We start from the raw sequence: 23,610 nt of genomic DNA on the forward strand, positions 1-23,610 counted from the left end.
TCTTTACATATTTAATATTTCTAACACATTAGAGCCTGTTGGTGTAGTGGTTAAGGCATCAGGCTAGAAACAGGGAGGTAGCGAGTTCTAGTCCCACTTTAGGCACAAAACCATCTGGATGATCTTGGGCCAGTTATTTTCTCTCAGCCCCAGGAAATAGGCAAACCACTTCCAAGATGTTGCCAAGAAAATTTCAGATTTCTTCTATCTAATGAACCTTGGAGAGCCTGGGGGGGGGGGAGTTGTATCCGTTTTACACCCATTGGTGGGATTCAAATAATTTAACAACTGATTCGACCAGGGTCAGGTTGGCTGTCATGGGAGGCGTGGCCCATCCCCGTCATCCAGATCCGCCACCCATGTGGGACGAACCTCCTGCGATGGCCAACCTGACCCTAGGTGAACCGGTTGTTAAATTCCCCCCCAGTATCAAAGTGGATCCTGGTCGCTGCACTGTGCTGCAATGGAGAAACAGGAAACGGAGTGGCCGGCACGAGGGAAGGAGGAAAGTGGCCTTCTCCTTCCCTTGCGCCGGCCGCTCCATTTCCCATTTCTTCATTACAGCACAGTGCAGCGCCCAAGATCCACTTTGATAGTGAGAAGGGGGTAATTTAACAACTGGTTCACCTGAACTGGTGCGAACCGGCTGAATCCCACCACTGCAATGACTGATTTCTGTGGAAGTAATGTGCAACTGGCATAGAGGTTATATACAGAACCCATTCACATGTAGGATCTATGCAGAAAGCTGAATAGCACTTTATAGAATGTGTAGCCTTCTTGCAATTCTAAATGACTAATTTCATGCAACTCCCTGCAAAGGAGAAATTCAATGCTCTAGGCGGAAAGGAGTACCCAAAACAAGAAGGGGACCATCTTCATTTGGAGCTGAGGTTTCCCTGTCAGTCACCATTCAGCCATGCAGTCTGTCCAATTATTCCCAAGAGAAAGTAGCTTCAGAAGAAAAAGAGGCATGCCCCTTATTCTCTCAGAGACCGCCTGCCAATTTTCACACAGGAAGTGCTATTTGTCAAGGAAGTTTGTCATATCTATAGTGATTGAAAACAGAACAAAGAATTGAAGGAGCCACAAATAGCATGGCCACCTGGACAGCCTTAAATTCAATTGACAGTATTTATTTTTCAATCTCCTGACTAATTTTGGTATTCAATCTGAACTTCAATTGGTAAACTGAGTTCTTTAAAAAATAATCATGATACGCACGGACAAATCATTAGATTATGTACTAGTCTTTGATTCTGGACACCAGAGTTGTACATTTGCTTTTTCCAATCTTCTGAAGAAGTTGAGAGCAGCATTAATAACAAATCATAGTTTCACCTAACTCCAGAACACTGCAAATCAGGGACAGATGAGTCTAACATTATCTGTGCATGTAATGGAGGAAGTTCCAAATAGCGCAGTCTTGGAACATGCTGGAATTTCTAGCATGTATACACTATTGAAACAGCGACGTCTGCGCTAGCTGGGGCATGTCGTGAGAATGGCTCATGGTCAGATTCCGAAAGATCTCCTATATGGAGAATTAGTGCAGGGAAAGTGCCTCAGAGGGAAACCACAGCTGAGATATAAGGATATCTGCAAGAGAGACCTAAAGGCCCTGGGAATGGACATTAACAACTGAGAAACCTTGACCTCTGATCGTTCAGCTTGGAGGCTAAAGACGCAGCATGGCCTTCTCCAATTCGAAGAGACACTTGTTTGGCAGGCTGAGGCAAAGAGACAGTCCCAGAACCAGCGAAATCTGGGGGCTGGGCAGGGAACAGAATGTATCTGCCCTCAGTGTGGAAGGGATTGCCACTCTCAAATTGGTCTTTTTAGTCACACTAGATGCTGTTTTAGGATCTCTTTCCAGAGCACGATACCATAGTCTCTTGAGACTGAAGGATGCCAATGAATGGGGGAAGGGACCACAAAGACTCAGCATTACTACTTGGCATCCTTGCTTATTGCCACAATCCATGCATTGTGGTAGGTGGCTTCACCATTATGAGGTCTATTTAGCCTGGGTCCACTGCATTTAGTAACATCTAGCTAGCAACATGGTTATTGAAACTGCCAATGGACTTCTGACAATAATCAATTTTCCACAGGCTCCTGGCATTTTAATTGCTCTCTTTGAAATCTCTGCAACAGCTAAGACGGAGCTGGCTTCTGATTGAATAAGAGCCTCATGCTAATGAGAAGCATCAATTAAAGACGGGGAAGGAAGCCCAACAGCAATCAGAAAGATGTAAGGGCATCATCAAAAATATCATCTTCCCTAAAGATGAAGCAAACATGAACCCGAAGCTGGCGCAAGTGCATCTGAATGAGGCTATGGTCTTTGAATTCACTTTTTAGATTTATAATAATCAGTAAAGAGCCACAAAGATTATAGCATAATGCAGTTTGGGTTTAAAGTAGTAAAGTTTAATTTTTGTTAAATTATGGGGAGCAATCTGATTAAAGAACATGTAAAACCAATCATATGAGTTAATTAATTAATCTCAAAATTAAATTTGCTTACAGGAAACTTTTGAATCAAGGCATTCTTGATGAGAAGAGATCTTTTAAAATGGCACTTTCGTTATTAATTCTGCTGCATCTTTTGATTAATTAAAATATTTAAACTGATTAATTGGCCAAAGGCCAGGTCATGTCCAGAAACACTTACTACTGATTGTGTCTGTTCATTCGGTAAGATCCAAAAGAGTGGACATGTTTTAGTGACCCTGTTGCAATGCCTATACTTTGGAACAGCATTCTCTCCCCCACACCCAAAATTTTGGATAATCCTGACCATGTTGGCCTTCTGTTAGACTTTAAAAACCTGTTCCTCCAAGGCAGTGAGCCCGTTTTGATAAGGCCATCTGGGTTTCAGAATAATGAACATGCTGAAATTTGTCTTTGGTTATGTTGCATATTATTATTTCTTTGTTTTTTTTATGTTCTGTGGCCATTTTGTTTTGTGCTTTTAATGCTATCTAGAGTGACTTTGTGAGTTGGGCAGCCATATATGTTGCCTAAATAAATAAATAATAAATATTTTATAACTTGAAAAGACATAAATAAGCAGATAGCTTTTCCTTAGCTGCCACAAGGAGTTGTCTGAATCCTAAAACTAAGCAATCCACCCCAGCCCTACCCTATTAACTAGTATGGCCGAGTACTAGTTAACAATTATATTCAGCAACACAAGCTTCCAGAGGTTAGTTCAGAAAACATGAGCAATTGATATATAGACTAAATCCTTCTGTTTCTAGTAACTCTAGAGAAACTAGTTGAGGTTGAACCCTATGAAGTTCAAAGTTCTGAATGAGTTTTCTGGAGTTGTTTGGTCTGTTGATTTTCCCCTCTGGAGCAACAGTTGGCAAAGAAAGAAAGAAAGAAAGAAAGAAAGAAAGAAAGAAAGAAAGGAAGGAAGGAAGGAAGGAAGGAAGGAAGGAAGGAAGGAAGGAAGGAAGGAAGGAAGGAAGGAAGGAAGGAAGGAAGGAAGGAAGGAAGGAAGGAAGAGCGCCATCCCACTCCACTTGCAGAACATAGGAAGAAATCTTACCAGTCACAACATTCTAGATGTAGTAAGTTACTAGACAGCAGCTAGACATAACTAGGACCGTTGGTTTATTATCTCTAGCCTCTAATCTCTACTTTAGATAAGCTACCCATTATTCTTCTGGTCACATTACCTCTTTTGAAGCCTAATCATTTTCTTTAAGCCACTCATTCATATATTTCTTCATTGTTGTATGTTCTAAATGTTTTCATTTTTAAAAGATTCTTTGGTGTCAATTCATGTCTTGGAAGGCCTAAATCTCTCCAGACTGACTACCAGACAGTGGCTTTAAACTGCCCTTGTGTTTCTTATATTACAGAAAGTAGAAGGCATTTTCCTTATTTTCTCTTTCTGTCTATAACTCCAATTGAGTTGACTGGACAGAAAATTTAATAAATAAACAAAAACAAATAAATAGAGAGGGAGAAGAGAAGGTAGTGGCTGCAAATAGCAGCCATAGGTAAATAAAGTTGAAATGAGAAAGAGACCTTTTAAGATTTGCTTGGGGGAAGTTGAAATTTATATATAGCAAAGGAGAAGGAAACATATTCTTCCTAGTGAATGCTGTGCAGCCAGAAAAAGAAGAAAAATAGACTCTTCCATTCATTTGTAGCATGCTGATCAGAAAAGCTGGCAGAATGTAAAGCATAATAATAATAATAATAATAATAATAATAATAATAATAATAATAATAATAATAATAATAATAATAATAATAGCTGCTCAAGAACAAGCACTACATACTAATGCCATGAAAGTGAAGATACAAAAATCCACTGACAAACTGCAAACTTTGCAATGACAAAGTTGAAACTGCTTCACATTTTTTTTAAAAAAATTGATTTATATGCCGCCCTTCTCCGGAGACTCAGGGCGGCTTACAATGCGTTAAGCAATAGCCTTCATACTTTTGTATATTTATACAAAGTCAGCTTATTGCCCCCACAAACTGGGTCCTCATTTCACCTACCTTAGAAAGGATGGAAGGCTGAGTCAACCTTGAGCCTTGGAGAGATTCGAACCAGCAGTAAATTGCAGGCAGCTGTGTTAATAACAGGGTGCTTAAACCACTGTACTATCAAGGCTCATTTTAATATGCGAGTGCAGCAAAATTGTGCAAACTGATTACAAAGCTAGATATGACCAAGTTCCTAAATTAATCCACTGGTCATGAAGTAAAAAATACAACTTATCTGTGTCCGAAAAGTCATGGGAACATAAAGTGGAAAAGTTGTTGAAAATGAGAGGGCAAAGATCTTGTGGGACTTTTGAATACAGACAGCTCATCATTTGGAATACAGACGGCTCGTCATTTGGAACACAACACGCCAGATATCACAGTTGTCAAAAACCGAAGTGTACAATTTATTGATATCACTGTACCAGGAGACGCCAGAGTTGAAGAAAAAGAACTGGAAAAAAATCACGAAATATCGCGACCTGGCCATTGAAATTACATGATTATGGGTGAAACATGTAAAGTGATACCCACTGTCATTGGGGCACCATGTCCAAGAATTTTACAAAATACATCAAGAAATCGCAGCTTCCTGCAATAACACCAGTGGAACTGCAAAAAACTGCACTACTTGGAACACCATACATTTAAGAAGATACTTGGTTGATACCTAGGATGCTGGCAGCAACCCGTATCAATCATCAGCGCCAGTCAATGATATTTGTGATACATTTTTAAATATTCAGTTGACTGAGTTTCATGTTTAATAATAATAATAATCTTGCTGAATATTGCAGGCTAACAAATGCACTAATCTGCAAAACGTTGTTCTAGAAGTTCTTGTTGTTTAAAAATTTTATATAGAATATAGCAATAATATATGTATTACAAAAGTAGATTACAAGTCAGGTGTCCTTTTTCTTAAAGGGGAAAAAAATAAAATAGACTTAGCATGCGATAAAGACCAAAAATATGATTCTTCTGTTATTGTCATTTAAGGACCAACAGTCAACCAATACATGATTATTTTCATAGTCTAGGAAGGGCAAAACAGCCTTGACTGATAAGTAGGTCAAAGTCTTGCCAAGCATAGGCACTTCAGCATAACTAACAGCTAACAGATTAATTTTTCATCATAATTCTTTATTTCCTCCAGATCAAAAGGAAACTGTTCAACCTCAAGAAATTTGGTCACAATAAAAAAGGCATCTTGGGGGATGCGATGAGATTATACAGAGATTGTGATGTACAATGCAAGCATTCCCTGTATGATAGAAGCCCTTGTTTTCTGTTTTTTTTTCAAGCCTGGGCCACCAATTTTATTGGGAGAAAATCAATGAAAAACAATTAAAGTACACGCTACATTTGAGTTACCCTCATGCTTAAAACTGCAGTTGTGAAGTAGTCTTCAACACATGAAATTACAGATTTAAACTTACCACTGTTCTTCTTCAGTATTTGTCCCCTATAAATTAGTGGACTTTTAACTTTTAGAATTCTCAAAAATGGCCAGGAAGGCTAGGAAATTTTAGAAGATGAAGTCTTTAGCAGGCTCTCAGGTTTGGAAAAATTCTTTAAATTCAGCTAAACTAAAAAATTTTCAGACACATTCATCCTGATAAAGATACTTCAGCTCTTAAAGAAACGTCATATATAAGGGTTTCTTTCTGATGACAAGAAAATCAAGTTTGAGTCTTGGATTGATAGTGACACATTAAAATAAAGCCTTCACAGCTGAAGTATAATCATTTAAACAGAGGTATTATGTTAACTAGCATTTTCTGTTTTATTGGAAATCCTATAAAGAGCGAACTGAGTTTGTTTAGTTTTCAGAAACACTGACAAGGGGAGAAAGAGAGTAAAACGACTCTCTTCAGCTTAGTTCATACATCATGTTAGGTTAGGCTAAGGGGAGTTGGGTACAATATATGGTTCAGCATGTTGGGGAAATCCAGTCATTACCTTGGCTTATTTATTAATAAGGTTATCATGTTAATTCATAATACAGAGCATTTATTAAAGACAGAACATTACAGGAATAAGTTTTGTTCGTTCAGGTTTAGATTTGTTTTACCACATTTATATCCAACCAGCTTTGTAGAAATGCTGGGCAATTTACATACAATAAAATTAATACCCATACAAATGTGAGTCTTCTTACCAGCAAAATATCTTGCACACCTGTCATGGCAGCCTGAAGAAAGGTCTTTTGCCTGATCCTTCCCTAAAGGGCATGGGTCACCTGAAACAGTTAGGCAGAATTCCACTGACTTGATGAGGGTAGAAACATATTTTGTTTGCTTTTGTTGCCTTAACAGCCCAAACATAAGATTCACAGCAGTGCTTAATTTTATTCACTCATTTAACATATTAGGTGATGTCCACATTCAAATACAGGTAGTCCTCAATTTACAATCACAGTTGGGAACGGAACTTGCTGCTAAGTAAGATGATTCTTAAGTGAATTGTACCCAATTTTAGAATAGAATAGATTAACAGGAAGGGACCTTGGAGGTCTTCTAGTCCAAACCCCTGCTCAGACCGGAAACCCTATACCTGTGATGGTGAACCTATGGCACACGTGCCCAAAGTGGCACACGAAGCCATGTCGCCCAGCACGCATGGCCTTGCCTGTTTGTCTGTTTGTGTTTCTGGCACGCATGCGTGCGCGATGATCAGCTTTCCTTCGCGCGCATGGCAGTGCCGAAAACCAGCCTGTGCATGCACGCCGGTCAGCTGATTGTCGGGCGCACATGCGCGCTAGAACCCGGAAGTTTGGCTTTTCCAGAGTCCGGCCCTGATGAGCATGTGTGCGTGCGACGTTTCCGCAGTGCCGAAAAGGTTCGCCATCACTGCCCTATACAATTTCAGACAAATAGTTGTCCAATCTCTTCTTAAAAACTTCCAGTGTTGGAGCATTTACAACTTCCGGAGGCAAGTTTTCAATCTGTTTTGCTAAGAATGTTCAGCAAATCACTGTGGCTGTTAAATGAATCATGTTGTTAAGCAAATCTAGCTTCCCCTAGAGACTTTGCTTGTCGCAAGACAGCTGGGAAGGTTACAAAGGATGATGTGATCCGGGGGTTGCTGTACCCAGTGTAAATATATGCCTGTTGCCAAACGTCTGATTTTTGATCCTGTGACCATGGGGATTCTATGACGGTTATAAGTGCGAGCACCGGTTAAGTAACTTTTTTCAGCACCGTCATAAACAAGTGGCTGTAAGTCGAGAACTACCTGTACTTGAAGGGACGTCACACAAAAAATGGTCATGAATTATTCTCTGTCACTCCAGAATGAACAACATAGAAATTATAGTCTTACATTTCAGGGTGGTAGACTGGATGTTAGAAAAATTCTAACGATGGATTTCTTTAGTTACCAGGCTAATTTCTCTGGTTTTTTAGATATTAGGAAGATACACATCGTACTACCATGTTTTTAATTTATTAAAAATCAGCAAAAAGATAAGAAAATGGGAATCAACTTATGGAAAGGATAAGTGAAAGAGTGTTTTCAAATGGAGGGCTTCTGATCATTGGTCAGTGAATCCAGTTTTCATTCCTTACTGGATATTTTTTTTTCTTGCTAAGGAAAAAAAAAAAGATACAGAATAGTGGGCAAATGCAAATGATGTCATCGTGACTCCAAAAAATCCCATCTTCCCATGATCGATCAAACCAGATCTGAATTGCTTCTTCCCTATTGACTGACGGCAGATCTCCATGTTTCAGACTAAAGTAGCATTGTTATCTCTGCTTAAGCGATACCCGGGACCTTGAAGCTCAGGATTTATTTCATGCAAAGCATTTGCTCTGCCACTTATTTACAAACCTTCCCAAAGACCATTTCTAAGAGCAAGAACTTAGTCGTTATGCTGATTACAGCAAAGGTTATACTGAAGTATAATCAAGATTGACTGATTTATACTATTTGCTGAAATGCAGCTTCCATTATAAATAATAGATTAGCCTTTCTCTGCAGGAAACCGAATCAAATGTATCCAGAAATAAGCAAGTCTTCAAAATGTTCCTAATTATTGGGAAACTAGATAAGGTATACACATGAAACAGCACTCAGATATTGATCCTAAAGCCCAGGCAGACTCTTGTAGATTAGACTACCTTTGAGATAAACAGCACAAAATCATCTAAGAGTTTGGAAGATAATACCTTAAATTAGAACACATTTGGTCCAGAATACCTAAACAAACACCTGTGTCCAACTAGTGTTTTGGTTGTAGATTCTGTTGGACAATCATATTTATTATAGTAAGTCAAATATTTAGGTATGACATATGGTATCAAGATTTCTCCACATAAGGCTTAAACTAAGAGATTAGATTAAGTTGTTAAAAGGCATGTTGGCCACATGGCTTCTATGAAAAGCATAGAGTTCAAATTGTATCATGCTCTTGAAAAGGAGTGCCACTAAATCCAGAAAAAGATGGGTATTTCCATCCAGTCAGCAGATTTTTCTATCAAGTCTTCTATTCTTCAGATTAAATTCCAGCTTCTTTCTCTTCACCCTCCCCCCCCCCCCCCCCGCCCAAGCTGCTTCCAAATCCCTACTCAGAGTTTCTGCTACCTTTGTAAGGCTAGAGAAGAAGCTATAGGCCTGTGATGGCGAACCTGTGGCACGCGTACCAGAGGTGGCACGCAGAACCCTCTCTGTGGGCACGCGCACCATCGCCAGCTGCTTTTCTGGTTTCTGGCGTGCCGGCCAGCTGGTCTTTGCGGGAACCAGAGCACTGGAAAATGGCCTTGAAATGGCCCAGAAATCAGCCCCAAAACAGGCTGTTTTTGGGGCCATTTTCAGGCCGTTTTTCAGGCTGTTTTTGTCAAAATGTCCTGAAAAACATCCTGAAAATGGCCCGAAAAATGGCCTGAAAATGGTCCCCAAAACAGCCAAAAAAAGACATGTGCACGCCAGCCAGCTGGTCTTCGTGTTTCTGGCGCTTCAGTGCACACATTTGCATACACATGCACACGCATTTGGGTTTGGGCACTTGGTGCCGAAAAGATTCACCATCACTGCTATAGGCTAAGCCCATATTAATTACACTTTATCCATACCTTGATCACTAATGTCTGATTATTTCACTCCATGATTCCATGTAGCCACTCAAAATATAGGTAAAAGATTTTTGTTGTTGTTGTTAGTTGCAAAGCTGTGTCCGCCCCATTGTGACCCTATGAACAATGTTCCTCCAGGCCTTCCTGTCCTCTACCATCCTCTGGAGTCCATTTCAGCTCACGCCTCCTGCTTCAGTGACTCCATCCAGCCACCTTATTCTCTGTTGTCCTCTCCTTCTTTAGCCCTCAATCATTCCCAGCATTAGGCTCTTCTCCAGTGAGTCCTTCCTTCTCATTAGATGGCCAAAGTATTTGAGTTTCGTCTTCAGGACCTGGCCTTCTAAAGAGCAGTCAGGGTTGATCTCCACTAGGACTAACCGGTTTGATCGCCTTGCAGTCCAAGGGACTCGCAGGAGTCTTCTCCAGCACCATAGTTCAAAGGCCTCAATTCTTTGGCGCTCAGCCTTTCTTATGGCCCAACTTTCAGGTAAAAGATAGAGGACTTCAAATGCTAAGAAACCATGCAATGGGTGTTCCTTGGCACCAGCTTCAGAACTCCTCCAAATAGGATTGAAGTCAATGTAAAACGACAGTATGCCTCAAACGCTGAAAAAATTCTCATGGAAAGTTATTAAAGCTCTGAAAACTGCAGTAGAATTCAGGAAAACAACAGCGTCAGCGTCAGACTTTCCCTATCCATTTCCCAACATAAATCAGCTACCAAGAATATGGTTGGAATGAAACCTGCCCTACTGTTCTATCCCTGGCTATATATACACTTGCCTCAAACTAAAGACTCTGCTATTTTTTCCTGAGTAGAATAGAGTGTAGAAGAGCACAGAGACAGCTTTGAAGAAAGCTTAGCAATGAAAGAGAGGAAAAAAATCTGGAAGAAACGCAAAGTGCCATGTTTTGATTCTCTTTAATATATGACAGCAGCCTCCAACCTTTAAGGTTTGATAGCCCAGTGAGGGAGGGGGGCTGGCATGTGTGTGCCAGCCCACTGCTCATGCGAGTCAAGCTGTGCGTGTGCCGGCCCACCGCTCGTGAGAGTTAAGCTATGCATGTGTGTACGCACCAACCTGCCACTTGCGCGAGTCAAGCTGCACACTTGACATTACTGCATTACTTGGAACCTGACACTGCACACATGCACAAGCGTTGGCCAGCTGCTCACACAGCCTGCTCTGAACAGGCCACAGCCTGGAAGTGGTGCGCAGCTCGCGGGTTAGAGACCCTTGGTATAAGAGACAGGAACAGAAAATTTCAGGCTTTCAAGATCCTGTTATAACCTGCAAAAATATAGTTCTATGATCTTTGTGGAATCTGTTCCTTGATCACAAAGGACTGATGTATCCTCATACCAGCTCCTATACCTCATCATCATCCTGCCACTAAGACCACCCAAAGATGACTTCAGGTGCTGCAAGTGGTGTTTTCCTTCTTATCCTGGCTCAACATTTTCTATCTGGACTTCCAAGCAATCCATGGCATATGAAGTCTGAGATGATGTGTCAAGACTGGACATTCATTCGTCTCCATTGGTCTGGCAGATGTGCTGTATCTCTGCCATGGCCCTTCCATCTAGGCCAGGGATGTCAAACACAAAGCCTGCACAGCCATCCTAATCTACCCAGTGCGAAGAGGAAAGATCAGGCCAGCATAGCTTCGGCCCAGTCTACCCAATGCAAAGAGGAAACATGCAGCAGTTTGGGGAGTAGTGACAAGCTGGCCACGCCCACCCAGTTGGTCACGCCCGGCTGGCTGACCCCTTGAGGTCAACCACAGCCCTGATGTGGCCCTCAATGAAATTAAGTTTGACATCTCTGATCTAGACCATGGGTTAAGCACCTGTTCTACAGTCCTGAGACTAGAGGCCCAGCTTAAAAAAAACCCTGGTTGATCAGTCAACCTAGAGCAGGGGTGTCAAACTCACGGCCCAGATGCGTCACATGCTGGTCACGCCCACACCCGGTTTAGCAAAGGGGGGGAAAAGTTGCAATACGTCATGTGACCTCGTGACATGAGTTTGACACCCCTGACCTAGAGAGTATGAAGCCCTGAAACTGATTAGCCCATCACTAATTTATTACAAGTATTTAAAAGTGTCCTTGAAAAGACATGGCATGTTTGTAGCCTGCAGAGAGGGTTGATTCCCTTCCCAGTGGTTGCTGCACTCCAGAAAGCTCTGGATCTTTACTTATTTTCCTGCCGTAGTGTTTTTTGGGTAATTTAAAGATCCCACATCAAACCCTACATAAATTTTGTTTTGTGAATCTCAACTCTTCAAAAATGGCTGCAATTCTGCTGGTCAACCACTAAATATCATGCAAAACATGGAAATATTAACTTGCTACAAGTAATGAAATAAAACCACAGTGCTATTGAAAGACTAACCAGTGCATTGTGCATGCCAACTGGAAGAGGCTTGTCACATGATACAATGGGAATTTCAGGTTGCATAAATAATCAGACACCTTACAGGACTTCCCAACTTGCGGACTTCCAACTCCCAGAATTTTCAGCAATGGGGATACTGGCTGTGGAATTCTGAGATTCGAAGTTCATAGAATTGGAAATTGCCATAATTGGGAAACGGTGCCTTAGTATATTGAGCATTAAAGGAACACAAACTACAGATATGGGAATGTTGTGAGAGTTAGCAAGATTGAAGATAACATTTCTTGTCTCAGCTTTGCAATAGGAGGAAAAATATGATACTGTCACATAAGATACTGTCTACAACATTTTTAACACCACAGTAATAAAACTCTTCAAAAAAAGACTGAGAGGAGCTAGCAAAAATATTTCTGTGAAAATCCACCTCGTTTTGTTTTTTACACCATCTCTTTCGTACTCTTCCCATTTTACAACAAACTAATCTGATCAATAATCAACAGTTCTACTGAAGGGTAAGTTGTGTTGATTAGAGCAACCCAAAGTAAGAGATTCTCTTCCTAGGGAGGGAAAAGAGAAAGCAGCAGGAAATCTTTGCACATGTAAGGTAGAAAACATTTGCTTATTAGAAGCAAAGCTGGAGCAATTTCTCTGATGAAATTCTGCAACTGCTTTAGCTTTAAAATAAATTCTTCAGCTGCCACACAAACAAACAAACAAACAAAGAAGTTCCTTTGACCTATCTTGCCCATATCTGCAGCCAAGGACTTTTATAGCTAGTGATAATTCTTTGGCAAGCCACACTGAATGCCTCCCAAACAGCACTGGAAGAAGGAAAACCTTGGAAAGCAGGCTTGCCCCTGAGGCTCCCTACATCACCAGAGAGCTAACTTGGATAGACCAAGAACCCTTCCAAACACCATTACAAGTGATGTTGGAGGAAAAAGAAGGAATGACCAAATTGTCTTCCCTTTTCTTTCTTCAAGGTGCCTCGGGGGGGGGGGGAGAGGGGGAGGAAGGAGCTATAATGACAGTACCAGATCTGATCCAAACAGCTACTACATGACAACAGAGAGATAGAGAAAACAGTGATGTCTTCACAATTGTCTCAATTCTGGTACCCCAGTTTTGAAAGCTCTACCTATTGGAGAGACACAGAGAGACATGAAGACTTTCTTTTACAGGAAATTCCAATGTTTTGATCCAAGGTAAAGGTAAAGATTCCCCTTGCACATATGTGCTAGTCGTTCCCGACTCTAGGGGGCAGTGCTCATCTCCGTTTCAAAGCCGAAGAGCCAGTGCTGTCCAAAGACGTCTCTGTGGTCATGTGGCCAGCATGACTAAACGCCAAAGGTACACAGAATGCTGTTACCTTCCCATCAAAGGTGGTCCCTATTTTTCTACTTGCATTTTTTACCTGCTTTCGAACTGCTAGGTTGGCAGAAGCTGGGACAAGTAACGGGAGCTCACCCCGTTACACAGCACTAGGGATTCGAACCGCTGAAGTGCCGACCTTTGAATTGACAAGCTCAATGTTTTAGCCACTGAGTCACCGCATCCTAACTTTTGATCCCAAGTGAGTTTAGATAATTGATGCCAGACAATGTCAAACATTTGTTATCAGTCTGGAATTTGTAACGCCTTTTGACTTTTAAGTCACAATCACAAGTTAGATTCCACCTTAAAATTCTTAGGTCATTACTGTAGGTTATGTATGACGATCATCTAGCACCAATTCCTATTGTTAAGAACAAAAGGCAAAGGTCGAAGAGACCATAGAGAGTGAGCTTAACTCTGAAGAATATATTTTAGTGCTGTAAAAAAAAACATTTATAATACCGAACATACTTTTATACTGAGGGAGTGACTAGGATGAAACTCCTTGTTAGGGTTGAGTGCTTCTTTCTCTACTTTTTCTTTAAAAGAGGCATACTGTAATCATTTTTTCCCAGGCAATATATATAGCTCAACGAAACTAATCCCAAAGCAAATTACTTTCACTGGTTGATCTCCACAATTATTCTAAAGCCAGCAGGTTTCCCCACACCAAGGCAAAACTGTTCTTTCAGAAGAGGAATGATTGGAAATGATACCAGAGTTAAACTGTGTCCATCCTTGAGACAGTTGCTAACTCTATGGCTCTGATGCCAGAGATCTTCCAAGATTTAGCTTGAAGTTCAAAACAGTCCCTGAACAGCTAAATTCAACAGACCCAAATTCCATCCAAATTGTGCCCCAAAATAGCTTCTAAATCACATGGCTGTTTCAGGTCATTCTTTCAGAATCTTTTCTGGATAAAATACTATTTTACTCTGCCTCTATTTGTATGCTGCCCATGTTTTACAAAACTAAGATATTTTGTGTAATTGAATAAGACATGCATAGCTCTGTTTTCTGCTGGGCTAATTCTGTTTCACTAAAGACTGAAAATATTATCACCTGGACTGTCCTATATTCTTATTTTCACCTATTACTAAAAATGGTAATATCTAACTTTTAGATTTAAAAAAGCAGGACTGGGTAGCCTGAGGATCAGATTACCTACCAGCCCACAATTCTCTCTCTCTCTCTCTTTCTGTAATCCTATATTCCCATAACAATAAATCCCAAAAGGCAGTTTCCTGACAATCTTGAGATGGAAAATATACAACATCTGTAATACAGTAAAGCCTCAGTTTAGCAGAACCCCATGCTACAAACCTCACATTTAGCAGACCCAATTTCCATCCTAATTGTGCCCTAAAGTAACGGTTGAGTCAGTAGTCTGGATGAGGCAGTTAAATTGATGAAATTTTACAGCACCCCCTAGCAAGTCACATCATTTATTTAATGACTTCAGTATGCAAATTGATGCAAATATCATGATATTTGCACCAATTTATATAATGTACATTAAAAGAAACCCTGGGCTGACTTTAAATCAGTGCCATATTCTTGCTGAGTAGTCAAGATTTACACAAGGGGTTCTTTATCATTCCCCCCACACTGGCATGTGGGAATGTGGCCAGCCAATCCAGTCCTAGCTTCTCCCCGTACCTCATATTCAGGAATACAATGATAATTCATATTATATAAATTTCATGAGTTGGTGAACCTTAATACCACATTTTGCTTTCAATATCCATCATTTAGAATTTTTTGGAACTTATTAGAATCAGCTATTAAACTGACCAGCAAGCCATTTTGAGGCTTTTCCTGTGTCATGGGAAGAGAAGAAACATGATACTTCAGAAGTCATCAAGTAATCATTGTCAACTCACTGCCTTACTTTATCATACTTTATTTATTTGGCTAATTGTGGTTAGACACACAAGGAATTTGTCTCTAGTACAGAAGCACTCAATGTACTTTCAAAACAACAGAATATAATAATATTAAAGTGTACAGCCCAAAAAAGGGGAAGTAAAAAAACAAAAGGGAAAAATAATACCACAGACACACCTTACGGGTTAAAACACACAGAGACATTAGACAAAAAAAAAACCTTAGTATTTTGTCAGCTACAATAATTAGGTGTTCAACAGGGTGATGGGCATGAGGAAAAAAGCTGTCCCTGTTTTAGCACAACAGTTTTCTCTTCTCTTTCTTCTATTCCAGGAATTCATTTCTTAGTACTGTAAGGCTTCTCCATGGCTAGGCAACTGTCTACCCATTTATCTTTCTAAAGGGGAAAAAAGGGGGAAGGCAGTTTATACTAACCAGAGAATTTTGTCTTTGACTGCCAAACAACAGTTCCTTCATTATGACTATAAAGCTGTGTTATTCTAATGTTAAAAGTCTCACTGATAGAAGTGTGTACTGGAATTTCAAGTGGTGTGACATAAAAGAAAATCTATATGCATATCCCATAAATATGTCCCCCATTTCATACCCCAAAAGTATGTCCCCCATTTCATACACAAATTCAGAATGAATTGGTGAAATTTGTATAAAGCGAGTTCATAATTTCTGTGTCTAGTGGTGCTCATAGGCCCGTGATGGCTAACCTATGGCAGAGCCTTCTCTGTGGGCACGCGCACCATTGCCAGATGCTCTCTTCTGGGTTCAGGCGCTCCGGCACGCATGCGCTCCAGTTTCAGCACTCGGTGCTGAAAAGGTTAACCATCACTGTTCATAGGCCATCATAAAAGAAAATCTTCCTTTGGGCTATGAACCTCTCACAGAACAAGTTCACTCTGTTTTTTCCCTTTTTTTTCTCCTCCCAAAGTTTGAACTGCCTGAATCCATATTCTCTTTTTTTAATTAGTTCATTTTGGTATTTTTTCAAAACCGGTTTCCACTCGAAGACAGGAATTCTGTCATTTTGGCAATATGGACCTTTCTTGTTACAACCCTATATACATTTTATATTTATATTTCAATCTCCTCTAGGATGCAATAATAATGCCTCATTTCCTTGAATTGAACTCAGTCTCTTAAATCAGCAGAGAACATTGACGTTGTTCACAAAACCATGCTAAACTAGAATGCAGCTTAACATGTGAGGCAGGTGCTTTTGGAGACATTCTCAAAATGGATATTGGGGGAAAAAAATGTGGCCTAAGCATTCGTAATTGGGCACCAAATACCGCCTCTGTAATGAGAGAGCCGGGCCTTTCCTCAACAACAAGAATCCTGTTAACTAAAATCATGAATAAATTACAAATTTACTTTAGATATAGATCTCCTTGAATCAGGTCTTTGTATTCTCAGCCCTGAATAAACCATAGATAATTTAATCAGATAGCTTTGAGTGTTTTAAGCAGGAAAAAATAAGCGGTTTCAATCCACATTGTATGATTTATAACCTTTGCTTATCAGGTCCTATATCATATTTCCCTCTCTAAAGCTGTGTTTGTACAACACATCATAAACCAAGTGTAACAAATTAGCACTGTATTTTAATGCAACATGCAATGACAAAACAGACTATATTATGAATTCACAAAGAATCAAGTGGGTTGTATATTTTTGCCCAGCAATTATGGTTGGTGGTATTTTGTTGTATGCTGTTATACAAATTATTCTAGATGTCCCCTGTATTTAAGGTTGCATTTTCCTCTGAGCTGAGGTCCTTAGTTTTAGTAATATTTTTACTGAATAGTTTTAGTAAAAAAAAATTGCATTATTTCCCTTTGAATGATAGGGCAGTTGGAACTATAATGTAAATAAAATTTAAAAGCACAAAAATGTTAAATAACAGCTATATGAAGTACATAATAGGCACTTTCACAATGGGATGGCAGCCGTAAAATATTACCTCACTGTCCCCTCTATACAGTGGAGACTTTGTTCCATGTTCTCTTGAAAAATACTGCCAGACAACCTAAAGTACTGTACCACAGTATCTTCTTTCACTTGTAGCAACTTCCAAAAGTTAAATGTGTTGGCTGCTGTATCTAAAACAGCATGATATGTGTTACCCAAGATTACCAAATGCAGACCCAAATTAGTCTTTAATACCACAATCACCATACTTATTTTGGTGGGTCTCAACCTGAAGACACTCATACTTCCACACATTTTAATTCACACACAGCTTCCCTAGAGAAATATTGAGGAGGAAAATATATCTAATTTGGTAATCACCAACAAAGGACCTCAAGAACTCTTGGGGTCAAATCTGTAAACAATGAACCAACCCCCTAAAGAGTCTGGAGTCCTTTGCACTCTGACAGAATTAAACTCCATTGAAATCAACCTTACTTAAAACGATGAGTAAATACTGTAGCGTTTACAGCTCATTACAAACTATTTTCATCAACTGGAAGTAGCTGCATTCTTATCAGAACTTAGAAAAAAAGAGGAGGGGAAAAAAAAAAACCCGGTCGGCAAAATCTACAGATGAATCACTGGGATGGAAAACTGGATTGGGGAATAGAAAATCTAAAGAACTGAACTTACAAGGAACAGGAAAGCAACAAAAAAACCTATGTTGCAATACTGTAGTCTTATCTGCAATAGCGGGTTCTCCCAGAAAGGCGGCGAAATTACGCACATGGGCAGAAGTCTTGTGAAGGAGAAGGTGGAGGGGGGGGTGAGGTTGGGGCGCAGAGCAGCCTTGACCCACGCTCTGGATGAGGATGATGGGCGTTGTAGTTTTAACACGGCGACAGGCTAACAGGCTTGCGGGTCAGGGAAAAGAACAAACGGAAGGCAGCGGGCTACCGGTAGAGCGGAGTCTCCCTGGCGAAACTAAGCGTGAGAAAGCATGCGAATAACCCAGCATCGTAGGCAGGAAGAAGGCAAACCAAACCGGAGAGGCGCCCCTCACCGAGCTCCCTCACTTACCGACACTTTGACCGACGCCCGGGAGAAGTGAATTTTCCCTTTTGCCGGCGCGCTTCACGCCGAGACGGCGGCGGTCCGGAGACGGCGAGGCGAAATCGTTGTGACTCAGTCGCTCTCCTCTCTTTTCGATCCACCCCCGGGGTTTGCCCGCTCCAGATCCACAGCTCGCAGCAAGCAGTCGCCGGTTCGAAGAGGGCGTGAACGTGATCGGATCAAACCAACCCGGTCGCGATTAACTGTCAAATAAGGAAGCAACCGAGGGAGAGAGTGGAGAAGGAGCCACGAAGACCGACGCACGAGGTCGCAGCCATCGTCCGCCCCAGACCCCGGAGCGCCTCTCCCTTCCTTTCCTTATCTCCCGCCCGCAGCAAAAAAAAAAAGCGCGGCCACACAGCGGCAACTAAACAGGAAGAGTCGAGCCCTCTACCTGGGAAAGTAACGAGGGGCGGAGTCTCGTCCCCATAGGCGGAGGCAAAGAAGGCGGGGCACCCCTGGCTCGATAAGGCAGGTGAAGGACCCACGCGGGCGTGGGGGAGTCGCTTCCTTTTCTCGAAAGCGGAGGCGTCGGGGTGGCATCTCCGGCCGTGCACTGTTGGGAGGAAGTCTACGGAGATCCTCAGTCATCCAGGTCACGGTTGTCTTTGAGGAGGCAACTGCTACTTTCTGGGTTATCTTGAAAGACGTTTCGCTTCTCATCCAAGAAGCTTCTTCAGCTCTTCTTCCCACCATCCAGTCAGAGCTGAAGAAGCTTCATGGATGAGAAGCGAAACGTCTTCAAAGAAAAAACAAGAAAGTCCAGTTGCCTCTTGAAAAAAAGCACCCTTTGGGACTATTGGGAGGAAGGGAATAGCTTCAACTGGGTTCATCCTTAAGTGAGAAGAAGTTGAGGAGAATTATGCTCAAAGGGCAGCCTTCCCGGTTGCTATCACCATGCGCTGGATTCAGCATACTGGTAGTTGCCATCCAGTATGGACAATTAACTGAGTTACCCAAATGAGAATGGAACTGGAAGGGACCTTGGAGGTCTTCTAGTCCAACCCCCTGCTCAAGCAGAAGACCCTATTATAGGGTAACCAGATTTACTTCTGAATGAATGTTGGGGAGGCATGAATTACCCAATTGGTGCTGTACCACACTAGAAACTGGGAGATCCTCAGTTCTGGTCCCACCTCTGCTTGGTGACTTTGGGCCAGTCCTCTTTCAGCCTTATGAAAGAGGCCAGGGCAAACCACTTCTAAAAAACCTTGCCAAGAAAAGGCACTGAAATTTAGAGGGGTGTAGATGTCTTTTTTCTTATAAGGGTTTTCCCACCATTTCTTTTGCTGGTTTCTTATCACAGACATGTTCACTACAAACTTTATTGTAATTGTATTTTTGAAAGAAAAAAAAAGAAAGTGAAAAAAATTTGTAATTCTCTACATAGGGGTAAACTTGAGAAAACCTTTTGAAGTTTAGTGACCAGAGCTGAACATAGGATTCTAAATGTAAAGGAAAACCTTTATATTTCTCAATTGGGAAAGCTAGATTATAGATTAGAGAATTACAGTCATCATGAAGATTACATCACAATCTCAAAATAACTTCCTAGTTTGTCTAGACTATCCATGTTTTCATAAATTTAGGATGAACCATTTTTATACATCACTTTCAGTTGCTTACACAAATTATATTTGACATTTTCTGTAATCTTTCTACTTATCTAGTACTAAATATGTTAACATTTTTAAACTACCCTATAAAGGCAGAAAAAAATGCCTGGGGACACACACACACACTCTTACACTCTAAAAGTCAAACAAGTCCTGGCTCTATCACTATCATCTTCCCCCAAAGTTTCAAAAGCCATTTCAAAGTGGTCTCAGTATTGTGAATGCTGTTTAAGATCATAAATTCACCTCCAGATGACCAAAGATAACCCAGAAATCTCCAGCCATTTTGGGGGGGGGGATATATTTGGGATATATTGTTAGGGACACGGTGGCTCAGTGGCTAAGACGCTGAGCTTGTCAATCGAAAGGTCAGCAGTTCGAATCCCTAGTTCTGCGTAACGGGGTGAGCTCCTGTTACTTGTCCCAGCTTCTGTCAACGTAGCAGTTCGAAAGCAGGTAAAAAATGCAAGTAGAAAAATAGGGACCACCTTTGGTGTGAAGGGAACAGCATTCTGTGCGCCTTTGATGTTTAGTCATGCCAGCCACATGACCACGGAGATGTCTTTGGACAGCGCTGGCTCTTCGGCTTTGAAATGGAGATGAGCACCGCCCCCTAGAGTTGGGAATGACTAGCACATATGTGCGAGGGGAACCTTTACCTTATTATTTGGCATTGGGGGCTTTAAGGGTGAGAGCTGTCAAGGTGCAATCTAAAGCTGCTGTGAAATGACTTTGGGGTAGGAGAGTACATAAGCCAGGAGTAGGTGAAAAAGATGTTCCTACAAATGGGAAATGGTGTTCACTGCCAGCAGTTCGATTCTCACCAGCTCAAGATTGACTCAGCCTTCTGAGGTGGGTAAATGAGGACCCAGATTGTTGGGGGCAATATGCTGACTCTGTAAATGGCTTAGAGAGGGCTGTAAAGCACTGTAAAGCGGTATATACTGTAAGTCTAAGTACTATTGCTAGTGCTCCTGCCTTGAGCAGGGAGTTGGACTAAAAAAACCTCTGAGGTCTCTTCCAGCCCTATGATTCCATGTTCTATGCTCTATAAATGAAAAACACATGTACTCCATGTGGGTTATCTCACTCGTCATGAAATGAAATGAAAACCCTTGTAGTTTTATGTCCTGTGAAGTCATGCTTTCAGTAGTTGGTAAAAAGTTATAAACTTTGCTAACCCTTTGACTCATAAATGAACTGCTGGCCCAATTAGATCAAAGCTTTTTCCTCTCTTTTGCAATTAGAAGACTTGTCATACCAGGCAAAATACCCCTGTCGCTTCAATGAATCTTACAGGGGTGCTGAAGCTAAACAAGGTTACTTCTGGTTAGCATTTGGATGACGATTGCCTAGAACTCCAGGGCTATTGGCTAAACATTTTTTTTCTGCCTTTGACCCAGTTTTGACTTCTGGTGACTGCCTGGACATGTTCCTACACTTTACTTGGCAAGATTATAAATGTGAGTTGCCATTACCTTCATGCCAGGGCTGAGAGAGACTGACTGGCCCAAGTCAGTCCTAAGGCAGGACAGGAATTCAGTCTATCAGTTTCTAGCCTGGTGCCATAACCATTATACCACACTGGCTGTCTTGGCTAGATTGGAAAGTGGAAAAAACATTCTGAACAAGCCACTTTCACAACATTGCTAGGAAAACAGCATGGGAACAATACAACTTAAGGTGTTTACTTTTCTTCTGCACGGATTCCTCCTGGTCTCTGGTTATGAAGCTTTCATCTGCCACTGTGTATTATATGCAATATGTCTTAAAGTTACACTGTTACATTTATGTGCACATGAGAATATACATGTTTACGCTATACAGTACCCTTGTTTCTTTCTGGTGCATAAGTAGCAGCCTGGGTTAAAAGCAGAGAAGTGTTAAGTTTCAAAGGAAAGTAACTGACAAGGAAAAAAATACTTTTACAAACATAGCTGTAAATGTGGTCAGGAACAAGCTAGGCTTAGCAAGCCAAATTTAGCATCATGTACAAACATCAGATTCTGACTTCATCCACCAAAAGGAAAAAAAAAGGAAAAAGAAAAGACTCTGGCACTGTAAACAAATAAAACAAGTTACACCTTTGATCTGATTTCCTTGAGCTGGAGGAAGCCATAGACACATGTTACACTAAGTGTGGGGAATTAGGCCATGGAGGGGCTCATCGGAGGCAGGACTTGTGAGCAGGTTAGCAGGTGTTTTGCCACTAAACCAGCCTTAAGGCTTCATGCAGGTATAAGCTATGTTGCTGCTGTGAAGCCCCAGGTTTCAAACCTCAATTAGTTAATTAAAAAAAAAATATTTTTCTGTGTGACTCACAGCATGCTTTTGGCCACAGCTGTTAAAAATCACCATATTTTAGTTTTCACACTTCTGAGTGACAAAAGCTGTAGCTTTATCACAGAGAAAAAGAAATACCACCCCATTTTTCACATAAACCAGGAGAATCAAAAAGATCTGGTTCCTTCATGTATGGGCATGACATGGCCTATTGTCTTATCATCATCTGTTTCCTCACTTCAGTTCTCAGTTGTCCTGAATTTAGCATGCCTACCAACCACCAAAACATTGCCCAATTTTGGTTTAATGTGACCTGAAAATGCAACCTCCTGCTGTGTTTCCACACCATGCTAAGTCACAATGTTGCATCAGCCCAGCTAGTTTTAGCTTGTTCAAGAAATCATGGTTGAAACCTAGGTGGCTTAATGCAAAATATCAACCCAACCCCCATCTCTCAGGCAATCTATTAAATTTCTCTGACAGGAAAAGAGGCCACTGAAACTCTGCTTCTTTTAGCTACAATAAAAACCTTGACTTGATAGTTGTAAAATTTCCAAGATAATTCTTTCTCCAGCCACCCAATTGAAATATTCAATTTTTTTTAAAAAAATGTATTTCTTGGAGAACACAAGCTCAGGATTACTTCTCTAGCAAAGAGAGCAAAAAGGAATTCTAGTCAAATGGCTGAGAGGCCATTGATTATAAAAAAAGAGATAAATCTTGCTAGGAAAGAAATACTTCTGTTTCCCAAAGTTCACATTGATTAGATTTAGCTTTCCTCATTTTTTTTAAAGAACTGGATAATTTCCTCCATCTCTTTTCTTACACAGTTCATGATGGTATATAGGACACTCCAGCAGCTACTCTATTTACAATAGCCCCATGAAGTATTCTGGGCATGTTAAACCTAAACTCCATTAAAGAGTACATGTTCACCACCAGTTTTTCCCATTATGTGCAGCTGTTAAAGCTTCACAATATATGGTCTCATCCAAACCCAAATAGCTTCCATTCTGGATTTCCTGAAGCTGGAATTTGTCACCAAGACAAACTCTGCTCATTAACTGAGCTTTCAAAAGACTGTGTGTGTGTGTGTGTGTGTGTGTGTGTGTGTGTTGTGTGAACCCAGCCAATGGGTGCTTACAGAGAAGGATTTTACTATGCAATCATTCTGCTTCAATCATGTGCTTTTATATCGTGTAGAGAGCAACCTCTCCGTTGTTTTGGCCCTCACCCTGGCAGGTTGGGAGGCTGAATTGCCCTCACTTTCGTTACCCCATAAAAGAGAGCTTGTGTTGCTCTTAGTGAGCTCTATTCAATCTGGTGCCAATCTAGTAATCCGACCTTTATTGAGACACTGCGTGCTATGGAACTTTTATGAGTATGGCATCTCTGTGGTATTTATTAAAGGAGCCAGACAT

At 41.0% G+C, this 23,610-nt stretch overlaps 1 protein-coding gene across 1 annotated transcript in view; it reads right to left on the reverse strand.

Moving 5' to 3' along the window:
- The window catches only part of RHBDF2 (rhomboid 5 homolog 2), a 93,254-nt gene extending 74,524 nt beyond the window's left edge, over positions 1-18,730 (reverse strand). Inside the window, exon 1 of the mRNA XM_034408570.3 lies at positions 18,258-18,730. The gene's annotated coding sequence lies outside the window, so the exon portion shown is untranslated. The remainder of the gene's footprint in view (positions 1-18,257) is intronic.
- Positions 18,731-23,610: the final 4,880 nt, after the last annotated feature.

Source organism: Pantherophis guttatus, chromosome 2 (assembly GCF_059756535.1).
Source record: "Pantherophis guttatus breed Tessera chromosome 2, ASM5975653v1, whole genome shotgun sequence".
Lineage (NCBI taxonomy): Eukaryota > Metazoa > Chordata > Lepidosauria > Squamata > Colubridae > Pantherophis > Pantherophis guttatus.